The sequence below is a fragment of the Cavia porcellus genome, unplaced genomic scaffold (genome assembly GCF_034190915.1).
Source record: "Cavia porcellus strain 051 isolate PalLab524CR breed Dunkin Hartley unplaced genomic scaffold, mCavPor4.1 scaffold_30, whole genome shotgun sequence".
In the NCBI taxonomy this organism is placed as follows: Eukaryota; Metazoa; Chordata; class Mammalia; order Rodentia; family Caviidae; genus Cavia; species Cavia porcellus.
The window spans coordinates 33,228,712-33,255,584 of NW_026947513.1; the positions used below are offsets into that span (position 1 = coordinate 33,228,712).

A 26,873-nucleotide genomic window follows, 5' to 3' on the forward strand; every position below is an offset into this window, starting at 1 on the left:
CTTCATTATCTACTTCCATAGCACAGACAGTGGGCGGGACAAGCCAGGGAACAGGGCAAGGGGAAGCCTCAGGCAACAGATAAGCAAGAGCTGCTGTCCAGAGACAGGGCCACACAGCAGAAGGCGGTGGAAATGAGGGGGACCCAGACACTTTCTCTTCAGGGGTGAACGGTGGGGAGAATACCCCCCCCCCTGGCTCCCCTTATCTCCCCTCTCCTCCCTCTCCCTCAGCAGCAATGCAACGGCCTAGGAAAGGCTTCAGCTGCCAAGCCCGGAGCTCACTGGCACTGCTACCCAGAAGACTGGGAATGTGCTTAGCTGGAGGCTGCAAGGGAAGGGAAGGGAAGCGCAGATGCTCTAAGGACAGGGACAGAGGGGCAAATCCTGCAACACGCAGAACATACGCCAAGGCCCTCAGAATTGGCGAATCCTTTCTCTACAATCCTTAATTTGCTATTTTCCCTACATTTTAAAAAAGTGATTCTGTGAGCCTTTCAATGGCTCCTCTGGGTACAAGCACTGCACTTTCTTTTTCTTTCTTCCTTTCTTTTCTTTTCTTTCTTTCCTTTCCTTTTCTTTCTTTCCTTCCTTTTCTTTTTGAAACAGGATCTTGTTGTGCCGTTCAGGCTGGCCTTGGACTCACCATGTAGCCCAGGCTGGCCTTAAACTCAGCGATTCTCCTGCCTCAGCCTCCCTTGTGCTAGGGTTATACGTGTGCACACCATGCCCAGCTTGGGTATAGGTGCTTCTGAAGGACGTGAAAGGCACGCAAAGCTCCAAGGAAGGCCCTGCGGTGCAGAGTGGGGCAATGCTCTGAGCCGTCATCTGGATGCTGGCGTGAGGGGGTGTGGTGGGCACCTGAGCACAGGGCAGGCCCCCAGCTTCCTCCTAGGCCCTCAGGGTTTATATCTGAATGTCTCCCCAAAGCCTCACGTGTGACTGGATCACGGGGCAAGATGCTCATCAGTGGATTAGTCTGGTAACACGTTTATGGATAAATGTTAGGTTGGGAGGTGGAGTCTGGTGAAGCAGGTAGCCCCTGGGGAAGTGGCCAGGAAGGGTCCCTTTCCCTCTGTGTTTCCTTGATCTCTTCTGCTTTTCCACTTTTGTGCCTTGAGGCCCTTGAGCCTCTACACTGAGCCCAAGTAAATCTTTCTTTCTTAGAGTTGTTACTGTGTGTCAGTGTTGAGAAAGAAACTAGAGTTCAGGGCTCTCCCAGGGGTATTTCTGATTTATTTACTTATTTAGGTCTTTTTGAGACTGAGTTTCACTGTGCAGTTCGGGCTGGCCTTGAACTCACTTTATGGCCCAGGCTGGCTTCGAACTCACAGTGGCCTCCTGCCTCAGCCCCCTGCTGCTGGAATTACAGATGTGTGCCACAACTTCTGGCCACCCCTTCTGTTTTTAGAGACAGAGTCTCGGACACCTAGGGAGACATTTAGATTGCTGGGGAAGTCTCTCTGCCCATTGGGGTCTGGGCTACTTGTGGGGCTGGAATGTGCCCAAGGGACAGAGATAGCAGATCGGCAAAGAGAAGTCAGGCGGACTGCATGGCATCCTGTGGTGGCGGCTCCCAGTCATGGCCAGCTCTCCACACCCTCAGGTTCCATGGTGACAGACCCAACCAAAGATCAAAAATGTCTGAAAAAACTGCATCGATATGGAACATGAGCAGTATATGAACTATTGATAAAGTATACAGGAGAATCGCGCAGGTTATATAGAAAAATTACATCATTTTACACAAGGGACTTGAGCATCTATGGTGGTGGCATCCACAGGGGTATGTATGTCCTGGGTAATGGTCCTCATTGGACATCGAGGGACGGTTTGAGATTTCTAACATGCTAGGCTGTTCAGGGTTCCTTACAACAAAACAGAGGCTGGGCAAGAGCCATCAGCACTAGGGGCGACAGGATTCCAACAGGAAGATCAGGTCCTTCCCTTGCTCTTCTGCAAGTCGTCCCAGAGGGTGGCATTTCCCCTTCGGGTCTGGACTGGACTCATGTGATGCTGTCCTAGTCACAAAGCTGTTTTAGAAAAAGAGGTTGTTTATATAAAAACAGGAACACAAGATTATTATTTCATATTTGATAGAATTTTTCTATCTCTGTTTATTTTGTCTCAAGTCTTCAAAAAAAATCAGATTGGCTCATTATATTAATGATGATTCTGTTTATGCATTTCCATGATGGCTAATAATCAAAAAAGGACATTTGCTGCTGAAAATCACATTTAACAAATCCCTCTGGGAACAGAAGAAAAGTAAAAACTCTCCCAAATCATTCTTCCACATGTCCTCCTGTTAGTTGAGGTGGGTACACTGGGTCACATTTATAACCAGGGAGCTTTTACTGCAGGCCTGCGTCATAATCCTTCCCAAGGCAACACTCAAAATGCAAATACAGAAGCTTCAATAAGAAAGCCTTTGTTTTCTAAAGCAACCCAAACCAGCTCACCAGCTGGCTGACACCAGGGATGCCCCAAATACATGCTCTTGATCCATGGAAAAACTGAGCTTAATCCTGCCCAGTCCTGTGCAACATAAGCCGCTTCAGGGTATTAAATGACTTGTAGAAATAAAGGCATTGAGGAAGAGGCCAGTACACTGGAGGGTGCGCTCTGCCTGTGCAAGCCCAGGTAACACCGCATACCTCTGGCTCTGGGAGTACAGCTGTGGGGGCTGGTGTGTGTGCATGGTGGTGGGAAGTCTGGCTGGAGGAAGTGTGTGGACCAGCATAAAGTGCAGCGAGAGTTTATTTTGCCCCAAACCAGTGGTCACTGATACATACATTACTCTAGGTCTTACTGAAGCCAGTTTTTGATGCATTTGGGATCTGAAACACTAGGTTATTTGTGGCTTGTTGTTTTTTTCAGTACGAGGGATTGAACCAGGACTTTTGCAGCCCATTTTTGGTATTTCTCATTTTCCGACAGGGTCTCCCTAATTGCTAAACTGCCCAGGACGGGCTTGAACTATTGATCCTTTGGCCTCAGCCTCCTGGAGTGCAGGGATTACAGGCAGGCACCACTCTCTGGGGCTCCAGCTTGGGTTTAACAAACAATCCTTCTACTGTCATAGCTTTTGGACAGAGATTCTGATGAACTACTGTGGAGTGCTTCCTGCGAGCACTCTGCAGGTACAAGGCAGGGATGCTTAGACAGCAGACCTATGCGAGACTTTGCTCTGACCGGTTTCGCTTCTTCACCTGTACAGACAACTGGTTGCCCGAAGCCTGGCAGTGTGGCTTGCTCTAGGTCACTCAGACGTACACCAGACAACCTTGGCCCCTTGAAAGTGGCAGTGCTGCAGCACACACACACACACACACACACACACACACACACGGGAAGACAGCTTCTCTCTCTTCCTTGGGTGGGTGGGTGCAGGTCCTCTAACAGCCCATGCTGAGGTTCTAGCCCCCAGTCCCAGAACCCAGCCCAGCAGAAGAGGCCAGCCTCCGTCTCCCTGCAGATCTCAGGGAACCACACTGCTACTATTGTGGCAGGCCTGGCTGCAGAGGAAATAAGGGGACCAAGCAAGGAAGACTCATCCACAGTGGCTCTCAGAGCTGTGCCCTGTAAAGCTCCCTACCCCCAGCCATGGGTACCCCCTGAGGGAAGGGAAATGATGCTCAAGATGCCCAGAGCTACCCGACACTATGGGAACAGCTCTTGGAGTAGCCCAGCGGGTCTCCAGGACTAAGCTATCCTCCCTGACTGCCTCTGAAGGTTTTAGAGAGTAAAAATCAGCCACACCCGGCTCCTGAATTCTGCTTATTCAAGTAAGAGAGTTCCGCAGGCCTGGCTTCCTCCTCCCTCCCACCTGCGCCTGACTCTCCAGGCTGGAGTTGGGAGTTCTAACCACATCTCCCTCTTCTATTCTTCTCTTGCCAGGCTGGACAAAGGCCCCTCTCGACACACCCCTGGCCTTCTGTCCTATTTATCCCTTCCAACAATTCTCTTTTAAAACACATTTTCACATTGCTTCTTTTTAAGTCTTTTGATTAAAAGAAAAAAAAAAAAACCCCACAGTTCTCAGATAAAAGCACACAAACCAGTCACTAGCACCCAAGGACTGCCCTGCTTTAAGAATTTAAGTTGTGCTTGAATACAGCATTATCTACTTCACACGCTCAGGCTGCCCACAGGGTCGGGCTACGTTCTGTAGGAGAGATAGGAGATCTGGCTGGAATTCCACAAGAAATGTACCACGTGGGGGAAATCCACGCAGCTTGGGCCTTGGCTGGTCACATTTCTGAGCCAATGCTTTGCTAAAGGGTATCTTGGTATCTTCTTTTAAGAATAAACAATCCCAATACTCAGTGCCTTTTCTGAACCCCAATGCTTTGAAAGAATTTGACTGTTTGCAAATTCAAAGTTGGAAATGAAATCCTCACAAGTAAGACCTGAATCCATTTATTCATGGTAAAATGAGTATGGCTTTGAAGAGTCTGTCCTCATTAGGATCATCCAAAAGTAATCTGTGATCTGGGGTGAGATTGCCTAACGAACCTGCCAGGGAAGGAGACCTGTTTTCTAACAGGAACTCTGCCTTCAAAGAACTCAGCAAATGCCATAAAGGCAACTGCAGTGTATTTCTTCTTTAAGAATGTTTCATTTGGTTTCTTAATCAGTGTAATTTTTCTCTTGCACAGTTTAGGGTACTTCCTTCTTCTCCCCTAAAATATATTAAAATAAACCTTGGACTCTGATGAAGGCATAGAATCCTCCCCGTACACACAGGAATGTCCATTCCTCCAGGCTTGGGAGGTTTCCTTAGCTAATGAACTAGAACACTGTCACATGTCTGCTTGCCAAGTAATATATTAAAGTGCTTTTCTAATGAGATCTCTGCAAGGTAGCCATTAAACAGCACACTAAGCTTCAGTGAAGCAAATGAAGTTTTAAAAAATAACCAAATGCCTCTAAAGGAGACACGAGGTCAATGTGGCAGCTAAAAAACCTGACAAGCACAAAAATAAAAGTGCAAATAATTTTCACATCTGAAAAACGTGGCAGATACTAGGCAGAGTAGTGCAGCAGGCAGGTCATAAAGATGCCACCTGTGTGTCCCAGGATGGGACTTTAGACACCTCCCTTTCCACTCGTGTTTGTCTGGAACACACACCTGCTGCATATGGATCTCCAAATGGGTCGTATCTTAAAAACCTGGAACATCCCTTCAATTTTAGAATTTTAATCTGAGAATTCAGGAATGTTATGAAAAAATTCTCAATACCAAGCATCCTTTTGCCAGTGTGGGCTGCTATAACAAATGTCATAGTTTGGGATGGCTTAAACAGACGGATTTGTCTCTCATAGCCCTGGAGGCTGGAACTCCAGGACCAGGGTGCCAGCATGGGATGTGGATGGCTACTTTATTGCTGCATTCCTGTATGGTACAGAGGCAGCATCCCTTCTCTTTCTTCTTGTCAGGCCACTAATCCTATCTATGAGGGCTCGCTCCTTATGATTAAATCACATCTCAAAGGCCCTATACGCAAATATCTCACTAGCCCTGAGAACCGGGGTGTGAATATAGCAAATTTGTTTGTTTTTAAAAATGGATGAAATGTTATATACATAATTATCAGATAGTTTCACTAGAGGGCAGATTTGACATGAGATATATTCTATTTATGAGGGTTTACCAGGTAGGCTTGCACTGGCCACCTGCAGTGTCACGTGTGGAAGCTGCCATCCAGGCAAAGGTAGAGGGCCTGGGGTTCACAGGATGTAGAAACTCTGCAGAACCCTAATGGCATGGATGCATCTCTTAGGACCAGTAAAATGAGGAGTTCTGACTTGAAATAAAAACAGTAACAATGCCATGAAGTCTGTGCCTCGGACCTCGCTAACAGAGTTCTGGAGTTCTTCCCATGGCTCCTACTTGTTCCTCTGCCTTCATTATTTAACTGCAGAACCCCTTAGCATAAGGGAGGTCCTTTTAACCATTTTGTGTTTCTAGAGGTTGAACTCGGGCCATCACACATGCCAGGTAAGCACTTTCCTGCTGAGCTATGTCGTTAGCCCTGCAGAGGCTGAGAAGCCTGAACCTTAGGTTTGTGTTACTGGGCGCAGATGGCTCCAGGGTGTGGGGTACTGGTCTGATCAGCCTTGCGGCATGGGACTCAGTAAAGCATGGCATTGGGTCTGAAAACCAACACTGAAGACTTAAGGAAGGGCGGGCTAGGGCAGGCAAACACCTGTTAACTATCTTCTCTCTCTGAAATGATGTCACATCTTGGATGAGAAGTCTTGATCTTAGTTACTCCAGAGGGAGGTACCATTATCATAGAATGACTGCACTTTAAGATCAAGATAACAAAGCATTGGGGCTGGGGATTTAGCTCAGCGGCATAAGCGCCTGCCTTGCAAGCAGGCAGTCGTGAGTTCGATCCCCGGTACCGATAAAAAGGAAAAAGACAAAAAAAAAAAAAAAAAAAAAAAAAAAAAAAAAAAAAGATAACAAAGCATCAGTAGTTAAAGATAGCCAAAAATAAACCAATTTTTAAAAGATACAATTGTGTGTTATGAATGATAGCCAAGAGTGACCAGGGACTTATCCTTCATTTTATTTACAAATTTAATCTAATTGAAAATTTTTTTTCTTTTTGAGACAAGGTCTCAGTGTGCAGTTCAGGCTGGCCTTGAGCTCACTTTGTAGGCCAGGCTGGTCTTGAACTTGCAATGATTCTCCTGCCTCAGCCTCCCAAGTGCTGAGATTACAGAAGGATTTTCTTTTATTACTTAATATGATCATTTTTAAAAACAGAAAATCTTCTATGTATTGGGAAATGATTTATTCAAGATCAACAGGGTTAAAGTAATTTTCAAAATATGGTGCTCTGGATTTAAATGAAAGAAACAAAGCAGAATAAATCATGTAACAGAAATATTATATATTTGCTTCTATAAAGCCAAAGAACACATTAAAACAGTCTTCCTTTTGTACACATTCATCAAGGGAAAGACACTTGATCTTAGCCAAAAGGCCAAGAAGCAACTGGATACACTGTAAAGTCGAATAATTGACAGAACAATTATTCTGCTGCTCCAGATCCAATAGAAATGCTGGCGTGCAGCTTTCAACTGAATTCTGTCTCCAGGAATACAATGGAAAGTGAAATGCACAGGGAAAGGAGCTGTTGTGTGGTTAACGTCATTTCTGGATTCACCCAGGTTCAGACCTGGGTGAGCCTGGGAAAGGTACTGAGCCTCCACCTACCCATCTGTAAGATGCGAAGGCTAGCTGCACATGGAGCTGTGGGATTCCTGTGACACATGTCACCTGGCACACAGTGAGCATTCAATAATGGCAGCTGTTATTTATGATTTTGAAGCAATGATTTTCAAATGCTATAGGATTTGTTTTTCTGGTTGTGGAGGAAGTTGGACTACATGATGTTCACGATTCTTTTCCACCACATATGCTGCTATCCTGTTTCGTGTCAGTTTTTCCCCTTAACCAACTTCTGCTCCAACCCCCACCAGAGCTAATATAATCAAAAGAGCAGCAATGTGTTTGCTGACTGCACTGTGGCATTTACCTGTGAGACCCTTTTAACATGCCTGGGGGGAGTAGCTAATGCAGTTCCCCATTTTACAGAGAAGAAAACTGAGGCACAGAAAGATCAAGTAACTTGCTGACACTCACAAGGCTCATACAAGGCAGCTCTGGGACAAAAAAAAAAAAAAAAAAATCAAACAGTACTAGAACCAGGCCTCCAGCTGCTGTGCCACGTAGGTAACCTAAAATTATGCTTCAACAAATTTATTAGCCAGGATACAAGGAAAGTGCTCACTGCTGATGGGAAAATGGTAAAATCCAGTGTTGGCTTTTCATTTCTTAGCCTTCAGCACAGTTTCTGGAGCTCTAAATGCTAATGATTGGTTTCTGTTTGTCCCCTTTCACAAGACACCCTTATCCTGCACGGGCCAGTGATATAAATCTAGAATTTTCCTGCAGATGTGAAAAGCTAGCTTTACTACACCGTCCTAACCCATGTCCAGGGAGGGCTGGCCAGCCCGGGACCAACACAGCCCTCGGCACTGGTGGGCACCTCAGAGGCACACCTGGATGATAACCAGGAGGCTTCTCTGACATCGGGAAGTCCCCAGTCACACTGTTAGGGCCTGAGAGGTCCAGCCCCACCCATATTTGCAACCTAGGAGCCAGCTTGGGGTCACTGGCTCCCTGCCACAACTCAGTGCCTGCTGCTGTAGGTGCTTCTTTCTCTGGGTCCTGGACACAGCTCTCCAGAGCGAAGGTGACTTTTGTTGTGTGGACTAAGTGAGGCGCTGTCTAAACACGTGAGTGCATTTGTTCCATCCACAGAAGCAGCATGTGTCTGCTCAGCTCGGCTCCAGAGTATTCTACTTTGCTGGCTTGTTGAACAGCATCATTTCTTCAAGCAGGTTTATACTGTCCTGTGATTTCTTTAAACAAATTTCAGGTGATTCATTGCATTTTGTGTTGCTAAAATTTTCCATGTACTGTACTTCATTAGCAAGAGCCATTTCTCCCCCACTTTTCAACACTGCTTGATGAGATGCAAATAGAACCCTTTTGGTTTTCCAGTTGAACAGCCATGAAAAAAGAATAATAATAAAAAAGAGCAGTGCTTTGCTTATCTCCATGTTACACATTAACACGGCCCTCTTTTACAGAGCTTCTTCAAGGTAGGTGCACTTTCAAAAGTCAAATAACTGACAGAATAATTACCCTGACACTCCAAGGCTAGTGCAAATGTTGGGGTGTGGCGTTCTGATGAGTTCTGAAGCTTCAGTCTTTAGAACTGCACCAGAATATAAATGCAAAGGGAAGGGAATTTCCCAATTTCTCCAAAGAGATATAATTTTTAAAAATAATGCAGCACAAGGAAGGAAAGCTCGCAAGTTAAACTATGTAAAATCTTCCTAGCTGTCTCCTGCAGCACTTCCTACCACTCTCATGCTGTTATTTTCTTTAATAATAATAAGTATTACCACTAATACTGCTTCACCACCATTTACTGAGCTTACTGTATGCCAGGCCCAGGGCAGGCTCTTCCGTACAATATATCTCAGAGAACTCTCATGAGAATCCCATGAGTGTCTGTGCTTATTACCCTAGCAAACAGCCGGGGAAGGAGAGGCTCTGAGAAGTTAAATCACTTGGGTAGTTACAGAGCTCAGCAGAAGCAGGGCCAGGATTCCAGGGCAGGTCTGACCCACAACCCCCACCTCCCGTATAGTTCCCACAGTTTTCTCCCTAAGCTTTTGACACAGGCCTTCCCACTCTCTTAGAGCTAACTATGGGGCCTGGTGGTCACAAGAATGAAAGACCCAACACACAAATGACTGTACTCTCTCAATTTTCGGTTTGCAAATGAACATACGTTGGTTGCAAAAGCACCCGATACTGTACTTTGGATCTCAAGTGTGCCCCAAAGGTTAAATCCCTGGTCTCCAGCTCATGGTACAGTTGGCAGGCTGTGGAAACCTGAAGAAGCTGGACCCAGAAAAGCTCTTCCAGTTACTGAGCCTGTGCCCCTGGGGGGCACAATGGGACCCCAGTCCCTTCCAGTCCTGTTCCCTTTTTTGCATCCCAGCCACGAGGTGAGTAGTTCTGCTGCCACACATCCTCCCCACCATGTTGTGCTGCTGCCACATACGCTGGAAAGCAACTGGGTCAGTCGACCATGGACTGAACCCTCTAAAACTGTGAGCCAGCAGGCTTTTCTCTGTATCTATGGATGACCTCAGACATTGCTGACAGTGATGGAAAGCTACCACAAATGTCAAAACTTTAGTACAGGATTACTTGTAATTTCACAGTGAGTTATTTTCTCCCACCTAAGGGTAAAGGAGGGGAACTGACACTCCCTGTGGTTTCCACCCACGTTGGTCCTGACTGCTCCAGGCTGCACGGCAGTGGCCAAAAACAACGCAAGTGGACATACTAAAGAGTTTGAATATGTTTAGAGTTTAGATACATGAAGATTATACTAGTGTGTATCAAAATCATATCTTCCAATCCTGAGCCCCTTCCTGCCAGTTAAAGCTTTCTGAGTAATATTTATTTTTCTTATATTTTTACTTAATCTCGACCAGAGGCGATCCAGTCCTATCTACCTCCCTTCCGCCAACATACACCAAGAAACCTGAAGACAAATAAAGTGAAGGAAGTGCTAAAGGAGGTTAGATCCGCAGCAGCAAAGAAGTATTTTTGGTTACAAAATGACTGTTGCATTCATTCTCCCTGCCAAGGGATGTCGACGCCAGTGCCCACCATTCAGTTCCCACCCGTACCCTGCCAGTGTTCTCAGAAGCGCCTGAGAGGGCTGAGGATGCTCACATGCCATCTGGCCCACCTCATCTTGCCTCTTCTGGAAGTCAACACCCATTTCCTCTGCAAAACGTCCGCCTTTTGTCAGCACCGGAGGTCAAGATCCCAATAGGGGTCCTTCAAGTGGGTCTTGGAGACTTTCTGGAACATTCCTGGCTGCAGACTGGGGAATTTTCGCTCAGCATCCTCCACCTTAGTTTTCAATGTGCTTGGTCATCACTCTGGAATTGCCTGTTTTTCACAGACCTCTTCCTCTTTTTGGCTTACACCCAGCTACGGGCTGTGCATATGAAAAGGCTTCCAGGATATTACAACTGACTGCTGCTGCCACAAACCTTTAGGGATTATGAAGGGAGGAAGCTCATGTTTAGATTGATTCCCTTCTAACCTCTCCCACTCATACCACAGACTGCATATTTTCTCCTCACAAAGGCAAACATGACTGACCTCTGTTTAAATGTTTATTAGAAGCTGTCTGGACTTGCAGTCTCTGAAGTTACATTCTTTATTAGTCACGTCCTTCTTGGTGTGTGGTGTGACCCTTCTAGCAGGCCAAGAGGAATGCTTGGGGCCTGTGAAGAAATCACTGGGTGCTGGCAGCACCCACCACCACTCAGGTTCGTTAGCCCCAAATGAGCGAGCAGAAGCTGGGCGATTAAAGAATCTGGGTTCCCAGTGGTGGTGGCTTCAGTTTTGAATGTGCATGAAAAAGACTTTGGACGGGTGGGAAAAGGCACTGTACACCAGCCGACTGGGCAAAGCCAGCCCATGTCTGAGAGGACAGGGGCGGGGGGGAAGCATGGACTGCAGCAGGTTGAGTGGGTTTCGGTCCCAGGCCTCACCCCATTCTGCTTGGTCCTAAATTTTTCATCTTTAAAATGGGAAGGCTGAAGCAGAAATCCAGGAGGTCCTTTTGGGGTCAATATCTTTTCTGACTATCAGAAGTGGAAAAAAACAGGCATACACTTTAGCCTAGGGAAGTCACAGTAAGGAGGGTCTCACTGAGAAGGGCCTGAGCTTGCAAGCACCGCACTAGAATTTTCCCCGGCACCAGTGTGGATCCCAAACTGAGATGGGGCGAGCTCTCCTGGTGCAGTCTCAGAATGAAAATACTGTGGGGAAGGGGGCAAACAGATGTCAGTCGATGGTGAACTAAAATATCACTGCTGAACATTCTACACCTATGAGTCACACTGTTTTAATTCAGTACTTGGTAGTTAAAAGACGATAAAGAAAATTCTTTCATATGTTTAGTACCATTTATCATGGGATGTTACGATACAGTTTTTTTTTCTCTTCAGTACTATGAACTGAACCCAGGACCTCCACACTGGGCTACATCCCCAGCACTTTTTTATTTTATATTTTGAGACAGATCTCACTAAGTCTCTAACTTGCCCAGGATGGGCTTGAATTTGTGATCTTGTCTCAGTCTCCCAGAGTACTGGGATTATGGTTGAGTGCCACTTCTGGTATTAAAAAAAACACACATACACATACAAAGTACATGTTCATTGTTTTTTTTTTTTTTTTTTGTCTTTTTCATTTTTATCAGTGCCAGGGATCGAACTCATGACCACACACTTCAAGGCAGGCGCTTATGCCGCTGAGCTAAATCCCCAGCCCCAGTACATGTTCATTGTAATAATTCAAACAATATGCAATTATGTAAAGAACTACCTACTTTCTTTTTTTTTTTTTTTTAAATCGGTACCAGGGATCGAACTCATGACCAGTACCAGAGATCAAACTAACGACCATGTGCTTGCAAGGTAGGCACTTATGCCACTGAGCTAAATCTCCAGCCCCAGAATTATCTACTTTAATCCCATGTAATCCTACCCAGAATAACATACATTTACTGTAAGAAGTTTTTCATTTCCTTTCTAAATGAAGAAGGTCAAGCATCTTACCCTGTAAACTGCTTTTTTTCACTAAATAATTAGTATAACATATTAACCTTATTAGGCAGTGCATGGAGATGAAATCCATTCTTTTCAAAATTTGAAAAAGTTTCATAACATAGATATACTGCTTAAAGAACACTTACGGTATTTCAATTTTTGCTGTCTACAAACTATGACACAATACATATGTTACACATCCGTGTATCTTTATACATATGTACTTGTGTGTTAGTGCTTTTCTTTCCCTGTGAGAAGTTCCCAGGAGTGAGAAAGGATTAAAGGATATAAAAATATTTAATTTTAGTAAATATTTCTAGATTACTTTCAAAAGCTTGTAAGGAATTCATGGTTGTGCTAAGAGTGTTTATGTTAAGAATTTTCCAAAATTAGTCTAAGGTGAAGAGGGAAACACTGTAAGTTACTGTTGTTCTCCCTGCATTCTGGGACTATTTGTGAGGCTGAACAACTCTTCACATGTCTACTGGTCTTTTTTATTGGTTTTGGTTTGAGTTTATTTTGAGGCAGGTTTCACGATGTAGTGACCTCGAACTCCTTATGCAGCCCAGGCTGACCTTGAACCCCCAGTGATTCCCGTCTCAGCCTCCCCAGTACTGGGATTACAGGCCTGGGCCACCACGCTGGGCTTGTTTACTGGTCTTTTGCAGTTGCTCTTCTTTTTATTCACCTAAGTGCAGGGCCCAGTCTTTTTTTTTTTTTTTTCCGTCTTTTTCCTTTTTATCGGGATAGAACTCACATAGAACTCACGACTGCCTGCTTGCAAGGCAGGTGCTTATGCCGCTGAGCTAAATCCCCAGCCCCTCAGGGCCCAGTCTTAAAAGAAAAAAAAGTAACAACAAAAACCAAAAACCAAAGCCAAAAACAAGAATGTGTTAAAGAAAAAGATGCAGTTTTTTGTGCAGCTTGTTTTGTTCAGATTTTCCTCAATGATAGACTCAGTATTTGTCTCTGTTATCAACCAACTCAGAGAGGAGATCTGCAAGGTTTCAATTGACATGCACAATAATTATGTCTGTATCATCTCTAATAGAACTGCACTGTATACAATGTATATGATAGCAGTGTTAAATTGTCCATTCACAGATTTGAGTCACTCAAAGCCCAACAATATTTAAAAAAAATTTTTTTTAAACAAAGCCCAACAATTAAGAAACAAAATCCCTTTAACTGGAAATGATGCGCTTTTTCTAAAAATAAGAAAAATATGGACATGGGGAAAGCATACACTGTGAATTTCTGTGAATTCAATCTCATACACCGAGAGGGTAGGTCACGTGTTTGTATGTTGTCACTCTAAGCTATAGTAGCTGTTTAAAATTCTTCTAAGATCTCTTGAAGGTGCAAACCCTCCGCCCCCTTCCTGTGTGGCTCCTAGATCGCTGTTTTCCTCTGGACATGTGTAGGATTCTTGTTTCCACTACTGACAAGGCACTACCCAAAAATACTCGCAAGTAAGCCTAACTCGCCTCTAGTATCCAATAGCTGCTCTATTTCCTCTGGCACAAAGAGCTACTGTCAAAGGCCTGATGAGAATTTAATTTTTCCCCCTAAGAGTCACTTGATTTTTTTACTATGATGTCTATGGAAAGTTCAGTAATTCTCCTAGAAGATGACATACTTGGTATCTATCATTCTAGGCTCAAGTTCTTAAATATGCTGTCTGTTCTTTTAAAATGTAATTTGATGTTTTTTCTTATAATTAGGAAAGTTTTCCAGAAGTACAGTTTTTAGTGTTTGTCCTGCCCTGTTGCTTAATTTCCTTCTTCAGGGACTCCTGTTATCTGAGAGCTACATCTGCTCATCACGTCTTCAATATTCGTTTCTTTTTCCTCTGTTTTCCAAAAGAATTATCAACTGTTCTCCTTTTGACTCTCGCTGTTGAAAGGGATTAATCCACTTGCTTTTGTGTTTCTTTTGCTTTTTGCTTTTGAGAAATGTTCTGAGAACATTATGTCTTTTATCTGAGTTATTTTATAAGGTCTTCGCCTATCTTGGAATTCTTCTAATTCTGGTCTGCATTACCACTTTGCATCTCGTTATGTTAGTTTATGTAAAGTTTGTTGTCCGTGTTGTTTTTTGCTTAGTGTTAAAAATAGGGCGGCTGCCTTCTGGGATTTCCTGGTTTGCTTTCCCTTTCTGACTCTGGCCTTCCCTTCCCCTAGCTGACGTCTCTGGCCTGCTCATTCTACTCTGAGCAGGTTGTCTCTGCTGAGGACCCTGTCCTGAAAGTGAGCAGCTGGTTGGGTTTGAGTTATGGGGCTCAGGCTGGCCCCCACCCGGCCACCTCTCTAATGGTCAGCTCTGTGGTCTCCCTTCACTTCCCTGTGCTTCCTCCCTGGCAGCTGACTCCTGCAGGCCTTGTGTCATGGTTGGTCTGTTCTGAGCCACATGTGCTTACTGAAGCATTTGTGGGGATGGCTTGTCACCATCTGCGTGGTGTGAATGCTGCCCATGGGGTTTTGGTATTTGTGTATCTAGTGGCTTTAAAGTTTTTTGCTTTGCACTACTGAAGATTGGACCCAGGGCCTCACCAATTAGGCAAGTACTCTACCACTAAACTAGATCCCTAACCCTTAAACATTATTATTATTTTAATTTTGAGGCAGGGTCTTGCTAAATTATTTAGGCTGGTCTGGAACTTGCAATCCTCCTACCTCAGACTCCTAGAGTGCTGGGATTACAAGCATTTGTTTGTTTGAGTCAGGGTAACGCTATGTAGCCTGCCCTGGCTTGGAACTAGAGATCCTCCTGCCTCAGTCCCTAGTGCTGGGATTACAGTGCCAGGCTCAATTGTTTTTATGCACACAACTCTGTGCTGCTAGGTACGACAGTTCCCAATTTACAACAGTTTGACTTGCAATTTCCCACATTGGCGTGACACAGAAGGGAACCACACTTGGTGGACACAGCAGCTCTCTCCCTGGCTGTCCCTTGGTGGACACAGCAGATCTCTCCCTGGCTGGCAGCATGGAACTCTCTCAGGATGCTGGGCAGCAGCAGCCCCGCTGACACATGGGAAACCACTGAGGCTCCCCGGGTCCTGTGATGCTAGGTTAGGAAGTACACCTTAGATGTATTAAAAGCATTTTTGACTTACGATTATTTTCAACGGACTATGGGTTTATCAGAACAGAACCTTGTCATAAATCAAGGATTATTAACACATTCACATCGCTACGCAAGTAAATCTTTTCAACTCCCTACTTTCCTCTTCTGCCCACCCTGGCAGCCACAGTTCTAGTGGCCTTAGCTGTTTTCGTGAAGGGACTGGATTCACGGAGACTGACAAACTTTGCTGCTACCACCCGAGTCCGGGTTCTGCACTCTGCCTGCCTTGTAGAACATGCTTCCGTTCTTCACTGAGGGGGAGTCATTCTTAACTCCCACACCTTGTGGCAAGGTGACAGGATGCTTTCTTGTACTCATTAAGGTGACTGGTGGGAAACATACATGCTGCCATCATTTTACCTTTTCCAGGTCAATATGCAACATGAGCTGCTGGATGGGAGAACACGGCCAACTCCTGATTACCCAGCTAACGAGGGGCAGGCAAGGGGAGCCAACAATCTCAAATGGATGCTGATTTTAAAATGTTTTATATTTTGCTGTGCAGAAACTTGTTCCTTAATAACTACTTGGCTCAGGTTAACATGATTACGTAGCTGACCCTGGGTTCTACTTACTGTAGTGTTCTGGAGATAAAGGGTGGCCCAGGTGTACGCAGGGCGTCCTATTTAAAGTAAACATTTGACGCAGATCTAGTCAAGGTGGTTAATTAACTGGGCATATTTGAGAATTGCTGCTATCATAATTGGCAATGTCAAAGGAATCAAATCTTGCATTTATTTAGGGCTTTTTTGTCTCAAAAGGTTTTCAAATACACTGTTTCGTTTATTTCCATCATACCAATTCTAGCCCTTTTTTATGTTGTTGTTTTGTCTTTTGATACAGAGTCTCACTAAGGAGTTCAGTGTGGCCTTGAACTCATGCCAATCCTCCTGCCTTGGCCTCTCAATTGCTGGGAGTATAGGCATTGATCACCAACCTGGCTTACTCCAAAGCTAATCTTAATGCAGGCCCTGCTGGTTCCACTTCACAGGCAAACAAACAGAAAGACCAAGGAGTTAAATAACATGCTCATGACCATGTTTAGGTTACGCAGAGTCAAGGCTCAGATTCTTCTTTAAAGTTTAGTGAGTTCTGTAACACCATTTCTGTAATCTGCAAAGTGTGGTGATACAAGCTGCTGCAAATCTCATACTGGAAGAATGGATTGAATTATAAATTATAAAAAAAGGTTTAATATCATTTTGGGTAAGAACAGCCCCAAGCCTGGGGGGATATCAGTGGCACAGTGCCTGCCTGGGAAGCATAAGGTCCTGAGTTTGATTCCCAGTACAAAACAAAACAAAACAAAACAAAACAAAACAAAACAAAACAAAACCCTCCCAGGGAGGGTTTCCCTGGACAGTCCCCTAAACCACTCCTCTCCCTCTCGACATTGGTCTCCCCCTTATCACCAAGTGTCTCTGGGCACACGCGCCAAGAAGTGGAGAGCTGCAGGGAAGGATCAGCCTCGCCTACTGATGACACAGGCAACAGGAAGTCTGTGCGACCCTGCTGGGTACCAGGTGCCAGGCTTGGAGTCTTACGTTAATGCTATCACTAAGTCTCTAGGCAGACAATGGTGTCCCTAATTTATAGTTGGCAAAACTGAGGCTCAGAGAACTAACTTCCTTATGATTGGGTATTTAATAAGTTGAATGGGGAGTTGAACTCCATTTGCTTCTTTTTGGTACCAGGAATCAAACTCAGGACTTTGTGCTTGTCAGGCAGGTGCTATGTCACTAAGCTATATCCCTGGCCCATTTGCTTTTAAAGTCTAATCTCTGTAATATGTATGACTTCAATGAGCACAAAAATACCATAAGTAGAAATTCATCACACTCAACCCTGCAGTTTTGGAAAGAAAGTGTTGCCCAGTTGCTCACACTGGCCTTGAACTTGAGGCTTATGATATTCTTGCCTCCCTGTTCCCTAGCTGGGGTTATGGGCATGTACCACTGCATCCAGTATTAAATTTTGGGGGTGTAATGCAGGTCCTCCTGCACATTGGGCAAGCACTGTACTACTGAGCCACACTCCCAGCATAAACCTGACGGAGAAGTTTGTGAGTTATGAAAATCAAAGTACGCTTGTTTTCTGAGCTTTTTTGCATCATGTACCTACATAAAAGTAATACAAAGTCCTCTCATGCTTTGAGTTAATTTAAAAATCATCTCCTATCACATATTTTTTATCCTGCTAGTTTTTATTTTTCCCTTAATTAAAAGAATAAAAATAAAAAAGTAAATAATAAAATGGAGATTGAGATAAAAGAAGGCATAACAACAAAACAGCGCAGATCAAAACATAACCATTTAAGCAAAATAGTGTTTCACCACAAGATAATCCCAACATACAAGTAGTTACCATATTGTCTCTTTCCTTGAAATCTTTGAGTATAACTTCGTATACTGTAGCATCAAATATATCAAAACAATGTAAAACCATTCAAGAGAATGACAGTATTACAGGGTATTTAGAATCAACTAACAGAAAATGAACAATGGTTTCTGTATAATCTCCTTGTCTATAAAAGTTTTTGTTTATACTATCACATATAATAAAATCCAGTAAGATAATGTTAAGACCTATGGAGACAGAAGAACAAAATCTTGATGGGACTTCAAAACAAGATGATATTAAATCAGCACTACCTATTATGACGTCGTTTTCTCCAAAATAGCTGTTTCTATCATCCAATCTTCTCTGCCTCATTTCTGTTGAGATCTTTTTCTGTCATTAGTTGTCATTTTGTTTTCTTCTCCATTCATTGTGGCCTCTCTGCCACTATTTTTGAATTCTTGGTATTTTTCTTTTTTTAAGATATCCTACAATATTCTCTGTAGAGTTGAATTGGTGGTTGCATATTCCCCTAGTTCCTCTTTATCCTGGAAGCACCTTGTTTTTCCATCAATTTCCAGGGACAGTTGTGCAGGATAGATCAATCTTGGCTGGAGGTTATTATCTTTCAAAGCTTGAATTATTTCCCCCCACGCTCTTCGTGATTTGATGGTTTGTGCCGAGAAGTCTGCTGTAATTCTGATGGGTGTTCCCTTGTAAGTGATCTGTTTCTTGTCTCTGATGGCTTTTAATATTCTGTTCTTATATTGGATTTCTGGTATTTTGATTATTATATGCCTGGGTGTGGCTCTGTTTGGGTTGTAGGTGGCTGGGGTCCTGTATGCTTCATATAGCTGAGTATCTTTACCTTTTGCTAAATTAGGAAAATTCTCCTGGATTATTTTTGTGAGTAGCTTTTGTAGTTCATTTGTTTGTGTCCCTACCTCTTCTTTTATGTTCTTAATTCTTAAGTTATAGATCCTCTTATCATCTTCTAGCCTTTGTATTATTGCTGTTTGTTTCTTTATTATTTTTAAGAAGTTTTTCATTTCATGCTCCCATATTACAAATCTGCCCTCCAGTTCAGATAATCTATCCTTAGTTTCTTTCAAGCTGCTATGCCAGTTTTCGATAGAGTTTTTAGTTTCCTGGTAATCTTTTTGAACCTGCTTCACGTATTCTATGTTTTCTCTATTTTCTCCATCAAATAATTCTTCCTTTTTTTCCTGTTCTTCCATTCCACCATCTGTTTTTTCTTGGGTGGTGCTTAGCATTTCTCTAACTATTCTGCTTATGTCTTGCTTCAGGTCATTAATAACTTCATTCCTGAACTTGACTGTGAGGCTCTGGAGATAGCGCTTTATGTCTATTGGTGCCGTGTCTGCTATTGCCTGTTTCTCAGGATTGGGGGCTGAGGAGCCTTTCTTATTGCTCCCTCTTCCCATATGCTTTGTTTCTTATATACAAGCGTATATAGGAGGCCCAGCTTCCTTCCCTGTTGGCCCCAGTCTGTTTGCATTACGCCGGCTAAGTGTTCCTGCCCACCGCAGCGCACCAGGGAGATACAGACTGAGCAGCATATGCAGGGCCCGCCCCTCCAGGTCAACCTACTGAAGGCTTCACAGCTAGGGTGCACCTCCAGGCACTGGGACCTGGTTTGGGCTAGCCTACTGGGTCTCAGCCAGCAGCTAGGCATTGCTCACCAATCCTGCCTGAGAGGGGGATATGTGACTGAAGTCACTACAGCGCCCTGTTCTGGCAAGTCTTCCGGGTCCCAGAATGTCCTCTGTTGGAGCCTCCTAGACCGTGGAAGAGTCCCCTTTTCCCTCACTCACTGCAGGTCGATGCACGGCTCCCTGCCCATCCCACTCTCAACTTCATTCACTGATTCCTGTTCTCAGAGCTTTTGTGCGTCTCTCTCCCTGCCGAGCCGATGTAGACGCAGCAGCGGCGGCGGGAAACCCAAATCGCGGTTTCCAATGGTGCGGGCTCCAGCTTCCACGCTGAGGCTTTATCTGTTCCTGTTATAGCACCAGGATTGCACTCCCAGTTGGTTTCTCTCAGCCCAGTTCATTCTTGGGTCAGCAGGGCATATCTCCTCTTGCTTAGGATTCCTCACTCTGCACCATTCCAGGATTCTAAGCTGGGTCTCTCAGAGAGCCTCTGTAGCTGCTGCTATCTGTCCGCCATGTTCTCCCGGAAGCTTTCCTATCACATATTAAAGCAAACCTGGCAGGCACTCTCAAATATGCTTGCTGTCATCTTTGGGAAGCGAGGTGTCATTTTGTTTGAAAGGGTCTCTATGAAGATCCCTGACATCTTTCTGAATTCTCCTCACGGGGTTTGAGGTATGACGTCATATTTTGTTTTTTTCCCTTCTCCCTTGTCATGACCTGCTTTGCATGTGGTTTTCAGTGAGTGACTACAGTGCAATGGAGACTGCTGGCCTGTGGGCTCTGAATAAATCCCTGTATTTCTAGTGATTTTAAGTCTGCCCTGAGAAACCACGTCTCAAGTGACAGCTAGAAAGAGGAACTGCAGTCCAGCTGTGGCAGACACGGCTCAGGTAGACTCCGTTCCTCAGTCTCTCTTGCTGTGGGGGTGAGATTAGGCAGACAGTGCTGAAAGGAGGACTTCTGGGGAACATCTGCTCCTATGCAGGACAGGCTCAGAGCTGGCACTGCCCTGGTCCCTGACCCTTGGGTCTCTGGAGAGGAGTCAATGCTCAGACCTGCAGCAGCCTCCTTGCAAGCATCATGCCTGAAGACAGAAGCCAATCTGCAAAGGATGATGCAGAGAAAACACGGGAAGAGCCTGGGTCCCACGTGGCACTGAGACCAGTTAACCACAAGAGCACCTGTCTACACCTGGGCTCCTGCTCTGGGGCAGACAAACCCTTCCAGGCAGATCTTTTCTACAGAGCAGCTGCTGCTTTCTTAGTCACCGCTCTTTTCTTCTTCCTCAAATCCAACTATAACTTTGCATACTGAGGAAATCAGTACAGAAAAGCAAGTGCCTAAAAGCATTTTGTAAACTGAAATATCATAGTTATACAAATCATTTAGAAAACTGCTCTGAAATCCTCTTCTTTGCCTAAAATTTTCTTGAGACTGAGATAGCTGTCGCACTTTCATGAGACTCTGACATTCGCTGCTTCCTCCCTCCACACCCAGCTGGTGTTGAGGACTCAGTGGGTCACATTCTCACTTCACAGAGCTGAAATGCACACACGCACACAAACACAGATGTGTCCATCGCCGTGCTGAAATCTCCCTGAGGATTCAGTTTTATGCAAACTGATTGAAAATTTAATTTTCTCTTCACTTAGTTTTTTATTTTGTTTTATTTTTTGGTACTGGGGATCGAACTCACAGCTGTGTGCTTGCAAGGCAGGCACTTATGCCGCTGAGCTAAATCCTCACCCCCTTCACGAGTTCTTATGCTCTTCAGTGATACAGGTTCTACTTTTAGAAAACACAGGAAAGCAGCAATAAAGCCAATTACCTGTTCTGATTTGTTTAGCATTCTTCTTAGATAAGGAAATGACACATTGCTTCATTTATTTTACAGAACCAGTCAGTATGCCCTCTGTGGATGATGGAGCCTCTGTAATTGGCTGGGTTGGGCCCAGAGATTTGAGAATATTTTACCATGCACCCTTAGACAACCACCACTGTGTAAGCTTGAATTTAAGATATTTTAATTTACCAAAACAACAGCTGTGGATTCTCTGGATATTTTTCTTTAAAAGCACATACATGATTTAATGAATCAAGCTCAAGTCTATGCATTTTTACACACTGGAGACTGGAAATGCAGAATATTAATCAGGAAATTCAGTGATGGAGACACAAGGTTAAGGATGGAAACTAAAAGCACAGATTAAGAGTGTGGATGAATGGCCTGAATGGATGACACATCTCATGCTAAGCAGGCTCTGACACTCAAGCTTAGCTGCCTTTGGGTGCATGGGCAGCGGGCCTGTGTTCATACCGATTCCCCTGAATCCCTTGTTCCGGCTTCCTCAGATTCTGCTAACAGGAGCTCTGCTTGGGTTCTCGTGACCCTGAGTCCCATCACCAAACCTCCATGGAGGGCTGTACTGTACTCCCTGGTGCTTCTGAGGTTCAAAAGGTGAAATGCCCGTGCCTGTATGTGCAAAGCTCTTGCACACTGCACGATGCTGCTGTATTGTGTCTCAGTGAAGAATGAGAAGAGTCACTTGGAGCCCCATGCGCTGGTGCACACTCACACTCCCAGCCAGTCAGGAGGCTGAGGAAAGAGGATTGCAAGTTCAAGGCCAGCCTGGGGAGCTTGTGAGACTCTGCCTCAAAAAATTAAAAGGGTTGTGGAAGTAGCTGAGTGAGAGAGTGTCTGTGGGTTCAATCTCTACTAATGCACACATACCGTACTTCTCCGTTTTACAAACATATTCTCAGCACTGTTTTCTGTAGTATCAGGAATAAGTGCCTTGTAAAGGGCTTTTGTTGCTGAATGTGCTGTAGAGTTGAGGATTTGAGATAAAGAGAAACTCGGCTTTGCCAATCTTTTCAAGAACTCAAGGACATGTGTGATAAAACTTACACATTTTTTACAGTCCTTCCCCCAGCTGCGGACAGACCCAGGTCCTCGTCTCGCACAAGCTAGGAAAGTGCTCTAACATTGAGCTATGTCCTCAGCCCTTTAAAAATTTTTATTTTGGAGCCAGGCCTCACTAAATTTATCAGCATGGTCTCTTTCATGGTTTGTACTTCCTTCTATTTTCCTGCAAATGACATGACTCCCTAAGTCTCACAGGATCACAGATGGGACTTGGGAGGTGGCTGGGTCACGAGGGAGCCATACTCATCATTAGGTCAGACGAATTTATAGCAAAATGCAACACGGGGAGGTGAAGGGTGGTGGAGGAGGTGGTCCCTGGGGGCGTGGATAGGAAGGCTCCCTCTCACTCCCTTCTACCTTGATCTCTCTCTGCTCCCCAGACTGCCATGAGCTGTTTCTCTTCTGCCATACCACCCTATCTTGAGCCAGCTGATGATGGACTGAAACCTCTACAAAACGTGAGCCAAAAGAAACCTGTCCTCCTTAGAGCTGTGGCTGTCAAGTGTTGCATCTCAGCAACGAGAAGGAAACTAAGACAGCCTCTAACTTGTGGTCCTCCTGACTCAGCCTCCTGTGTAGCTGGGATTACGTGTATGTACTACCACCCCTAGTTCTTTTATATTTTAGGTAAGTGAAGCAAGCAGTCATAGACTCTGAGGAGGCAAGTATATCCCACAAACTGAGACACTCAAGTGCTCAGCCACAATCTCACTATTCTGCACATAGCCAGGTGGACGTACAGCAGCCCTATCCCAAGGGGATATGTTCCAAGGTCCGCAGGAGGTGCCTGAAACCTCAGAGAGGACTGACCTCTACATGTGTTGCCTTCATTCTGGTCATGCATATCTGCGATAGGGGTTAATTTATAAGCTAGGCATTGGAAGAGAATAACAACTGTTATAAAATAGAACAAGTTTCACAATACACTGTCATAAAAGTTAGGTAAAATTTTGTATTGTTTATTCCCAGAACTTGCAACTTCGTATTTTTGAACTGTAGTTGACAAGTGTCTGAAATCTTGAAAAGTGAAAGAGAAGATAAAGGAGGACTACTGTGTATCACAGACTACATCAACAGAAGAGTAGAGACCCTTTTTCTTTAGTGAAAAATATTAAAGACAAGAACTCCAAATGTCATGAAGTTTTTACTGTTTATTTGTCATGCAAGTAGCTGCCACATGAAAGACATTTTCAAATGCAGGGATGCAGGTGTTTTTTAGGGACCTCAACTCAACTAGGCACTATTATCTTCCTTTTATATCAAAATATTTGATTGACCAGCTTTAATTTTTGGTACCATTTTTTTTTTATTGGTACTGGGGATCGAACTCATGACCACATGCTTGCAAGGCAGGTACTTATGCTGCTAAGCTAAATCCCCACCCCCGACCAGCTTTAATTTTAACAAAGATATTATAGCAAGCAGGAGTCCTTTGCTTCTGGTCTTGCTGGAACTTTGTATGAGAACAGGCTAGAAAATGCCAGTGCCCGGCAACTGCAGATGCAGACCAGGCCACTGCCAGGGCCCTGGGATTTTCGGCCACTAAGTGCAACTTTTGTAAAGAGGAGCTGGGACACAAGTGCAGGTCTCAAAGTCTTTTCTGCAGCCTGATAATCACCAAACAGAGCTGAGCACAACAAAAAGTCATTTGTATTGTGTACTGGAATTTGTGCTTTCAACCTTCTGTTCTTAGGGGAAATTTGTCTAAACTGGGTTAGTTTAATTTTTTTTATTAGTCCATACTAGTTCTGCAGAAACATGGGTTTTGTTTTGGCACAAACCTTGATCATCTTCCCCTCTCCTAGTCTCCTGTTCTCTAATAGTATTTTTTATACTTTCATGTCACTTTTCTTTTTAAAGCCTTATCTAGATTTTTCATATGATAGAAAACATGATTTTGTTTCTGGCTTGTTTCTCTTAACATAATATGTTCTCCAGTTCCTTCTATTTTCTGCAAATGACATGACCTCGTTCTTCTTTATGGCTAACAGTCCACTGTGTATACAGTATATACATACATTCTACTCCTGTAGCATAGCACTATGAACTGCACTGCAATAAGCATAGGTAAGCAGATGTACACACTATGCTGACTTTCGTTCTGCTTGGAATATACCAAAGAGTGGTATAGTTGGGTAAAACAATAGCTGTATTTTTAATTTCTTGAGGAACTTCTATATTGATTTCCAACACTGTATTACTTTATCTCCCAGCAACAATGGAGAAGAACCTTTTTCCCTAGATCTAGAAGAGGCTAATTTTTCAATTGGAATCACCAATGTCAATATGTCTCAAAAATTTTAAAACCTATAACCCCAGCTTCTCAAGGGAAAGAGGCAGGAAGTGTGCAAATCTGAGACCACCTAGTTAACTCAGTGAGTCCTTGTCCCCCTGTTCAAAAAGAGGAAGGCTGGGGATGTAGCTCAGTGGTACAGTGCTTTCTGACCATATGCATTCCCCTGGGTTCAAAGCTTGTACCATAAACACAGACACACACACACACACACACACACACACACACACACACACAGAGGGGGAAAAAAAGGAAAGAAAGGTTCATATCATAGAGTCAGCAATTCCAGTTTGCAACCTATCCTAAAAGGACATGCAGACATCTTTATGTCTAATGATGTGAATTAAAGGGTTATTTATGACAGAAAAACTCAAGTAAATTATGGCTTGTTTAAAAGATTATGCAGAATTACAATGTTTATAAAATTTCTATTTTCTGTTAAGCAAAATATTAGTTATAAATTGAAAACAAGACATAAACATACATAAATAGCATGATGAAAATAATCGTATCATATACGCCTAAAAAGACTAGAAAAAATAAATCAAAATATGGAGTGGAATACAAAAAAATGTTAACAATGACTGTCTTTGATTTCCATGAATTCAGCAGTGTTATGGTTTGTGTCTGGATGTCCCTCCAAAGCCTCATACGGTCATGGAGCGGGCTTCTAGCATCTGTGATTGACTCATGGTCCAGTGCTGGGGTTATGGGCATGAGTGCTACACCTGCCTGGGGCGGGTAGCCTGCACACAATGTAAGGGACGGAGGAAGCTTGCTCTTGTGCTCCTCCCTTTTGGCTCTTGTTGCTTTTGCTGTCTTCTCCTGTCATGAACGGTTGCTCTCTGCCATGTGCCATTTTGCCTTGGAGCCAGCTGGTTATGGACTGAAACCTCTACAAACTGAGCTAAATAAGACTTTCCTTCCTTCATGTTGGGTGTCAGGTATTTTGTCTCAGTCATAAGAGAAAGCAACCAGCACAAACAGATTTCTATAATGTTAGTTTTTAATAACAAGAAAGAACTTCAGTGAACATGAAATTAAATTAGCTTATACTCCCAGGACACGCATACAAGGCAGCTGAAATCAAATTAGGATGTAAGTCTAGAACCTAAAATCCATTGTGCTCTGAGAAAAAAGTGAAACATCTGACAATGAACTGCTGAAGATGGTGCTTTTATTATCTGAACAAGTCATAGCACCTACTGGTATTTTAAACTGTGCTTTTTCCTTTTGTCAGGAACTACGTAGAGTGATGTGAGTTTACCGTTTATTTTTCCCTTAGCATTTGCCAAGGTTATAAAACACAATCTTAAAATAAACACAATCTTAAAATACTTTTGGACCAATATTCTCTTTTTAGTTTAGTTCTGAACAAACACTGCCACTCCCAAATGTCATGTTGGACAAAGAAATAAATTAATTCTTTCATATGCTATATATCTAGTTATGGTTACATTATTTATAAACTCTTACAATTTGTAATCAAGTTATAATGTATTTATAGGCCACAAATATAACATTGCTCATTGTTTTCCTGTTCAGAAGCTGCACAGAAAATGAGCTTTCAAGGATTAAAAACAAAGGGCTGAGGGGTGTGTGTGTGTCTGTGTGTGTGTGTGTACATGTGCGTGTGTGCATACTGCCTTTGCTCCTGTGTTTTCACTGACTTAATTTACAAAAGGCCTCTCGTATTTTGCACGTAACTGTCTGTTTCGCATCTCCACACTGTGCAATCCCCGAGACGGACTGTGGATCTGTCGGTTCTTAAAAAAGGGTCAGTATCTTTCTCATCAGGCCAGATCCCCCAGGGTACCCAGCACAGCTGGAGGACACAGGAGCTTGTTGTGAATGAGGAGGATCTATTCTAATTTTCCACTTGTACTGGAGCCTAAGGTAACCTGTTTCTTCAGTCAGCTGGTGAGGACAGGGAGGAAGCTGAGAGGGGGTTTCCTCTCTGGAGCCCTCCCCTCGCAGCACCGGAGTCCTGTTTGCAGGGGTGCAGGACAAAAACCTGCTTGTCACAGAATGGCCACAACACAGCACAGGTACTTGTTAAACTGGAAAAAGAGTCAATGATTTCCTATTTTTCTCTTTTCTTTAATTTTGTTTATTTATTGGTACCAGGGTTCAAACTCACGACCTCACACTTGCCAGGCAGGCACTTATTCTGCTAAGCTAAATCCTTGGTCCACTCTCCCCGCTTTTTTTATTTTAAAGAGAACAAAATAAAACAGAATAAAGCCGATCAAAACAAAATAGAGAAAGTGATACA

The 26,873-nt window shown here is 43.8% G+C and overlaps 1 protein-coding gene and 1 long non-coding RNA gene across 2 annotated transcripts in view; one reads left to right on the top strand and one right to left on the bottom strand.

Annotated features, from left to right (window-relative positions):
• The window catches only part of Igfbp7 (insulin like growth factor binding protein 7), a 65,929-nt gene that overhangs the window by 23,110 nt on the left and 15,946 nt on the right, over positions 1-26,873 (bottom strand). The window lies entirely within an intron of this gene.
• On the top strand, positions 2,597-25,935 carry LOC134474114 (uncharacterized). Its single transcript, XR_010044730.1, has 2 exons — positions 2,597-12,105; positions 22,686-25,935. It is a non-coding gene; the product is annotated as an uncharacterized LOC134474114 (long non-coding RNA).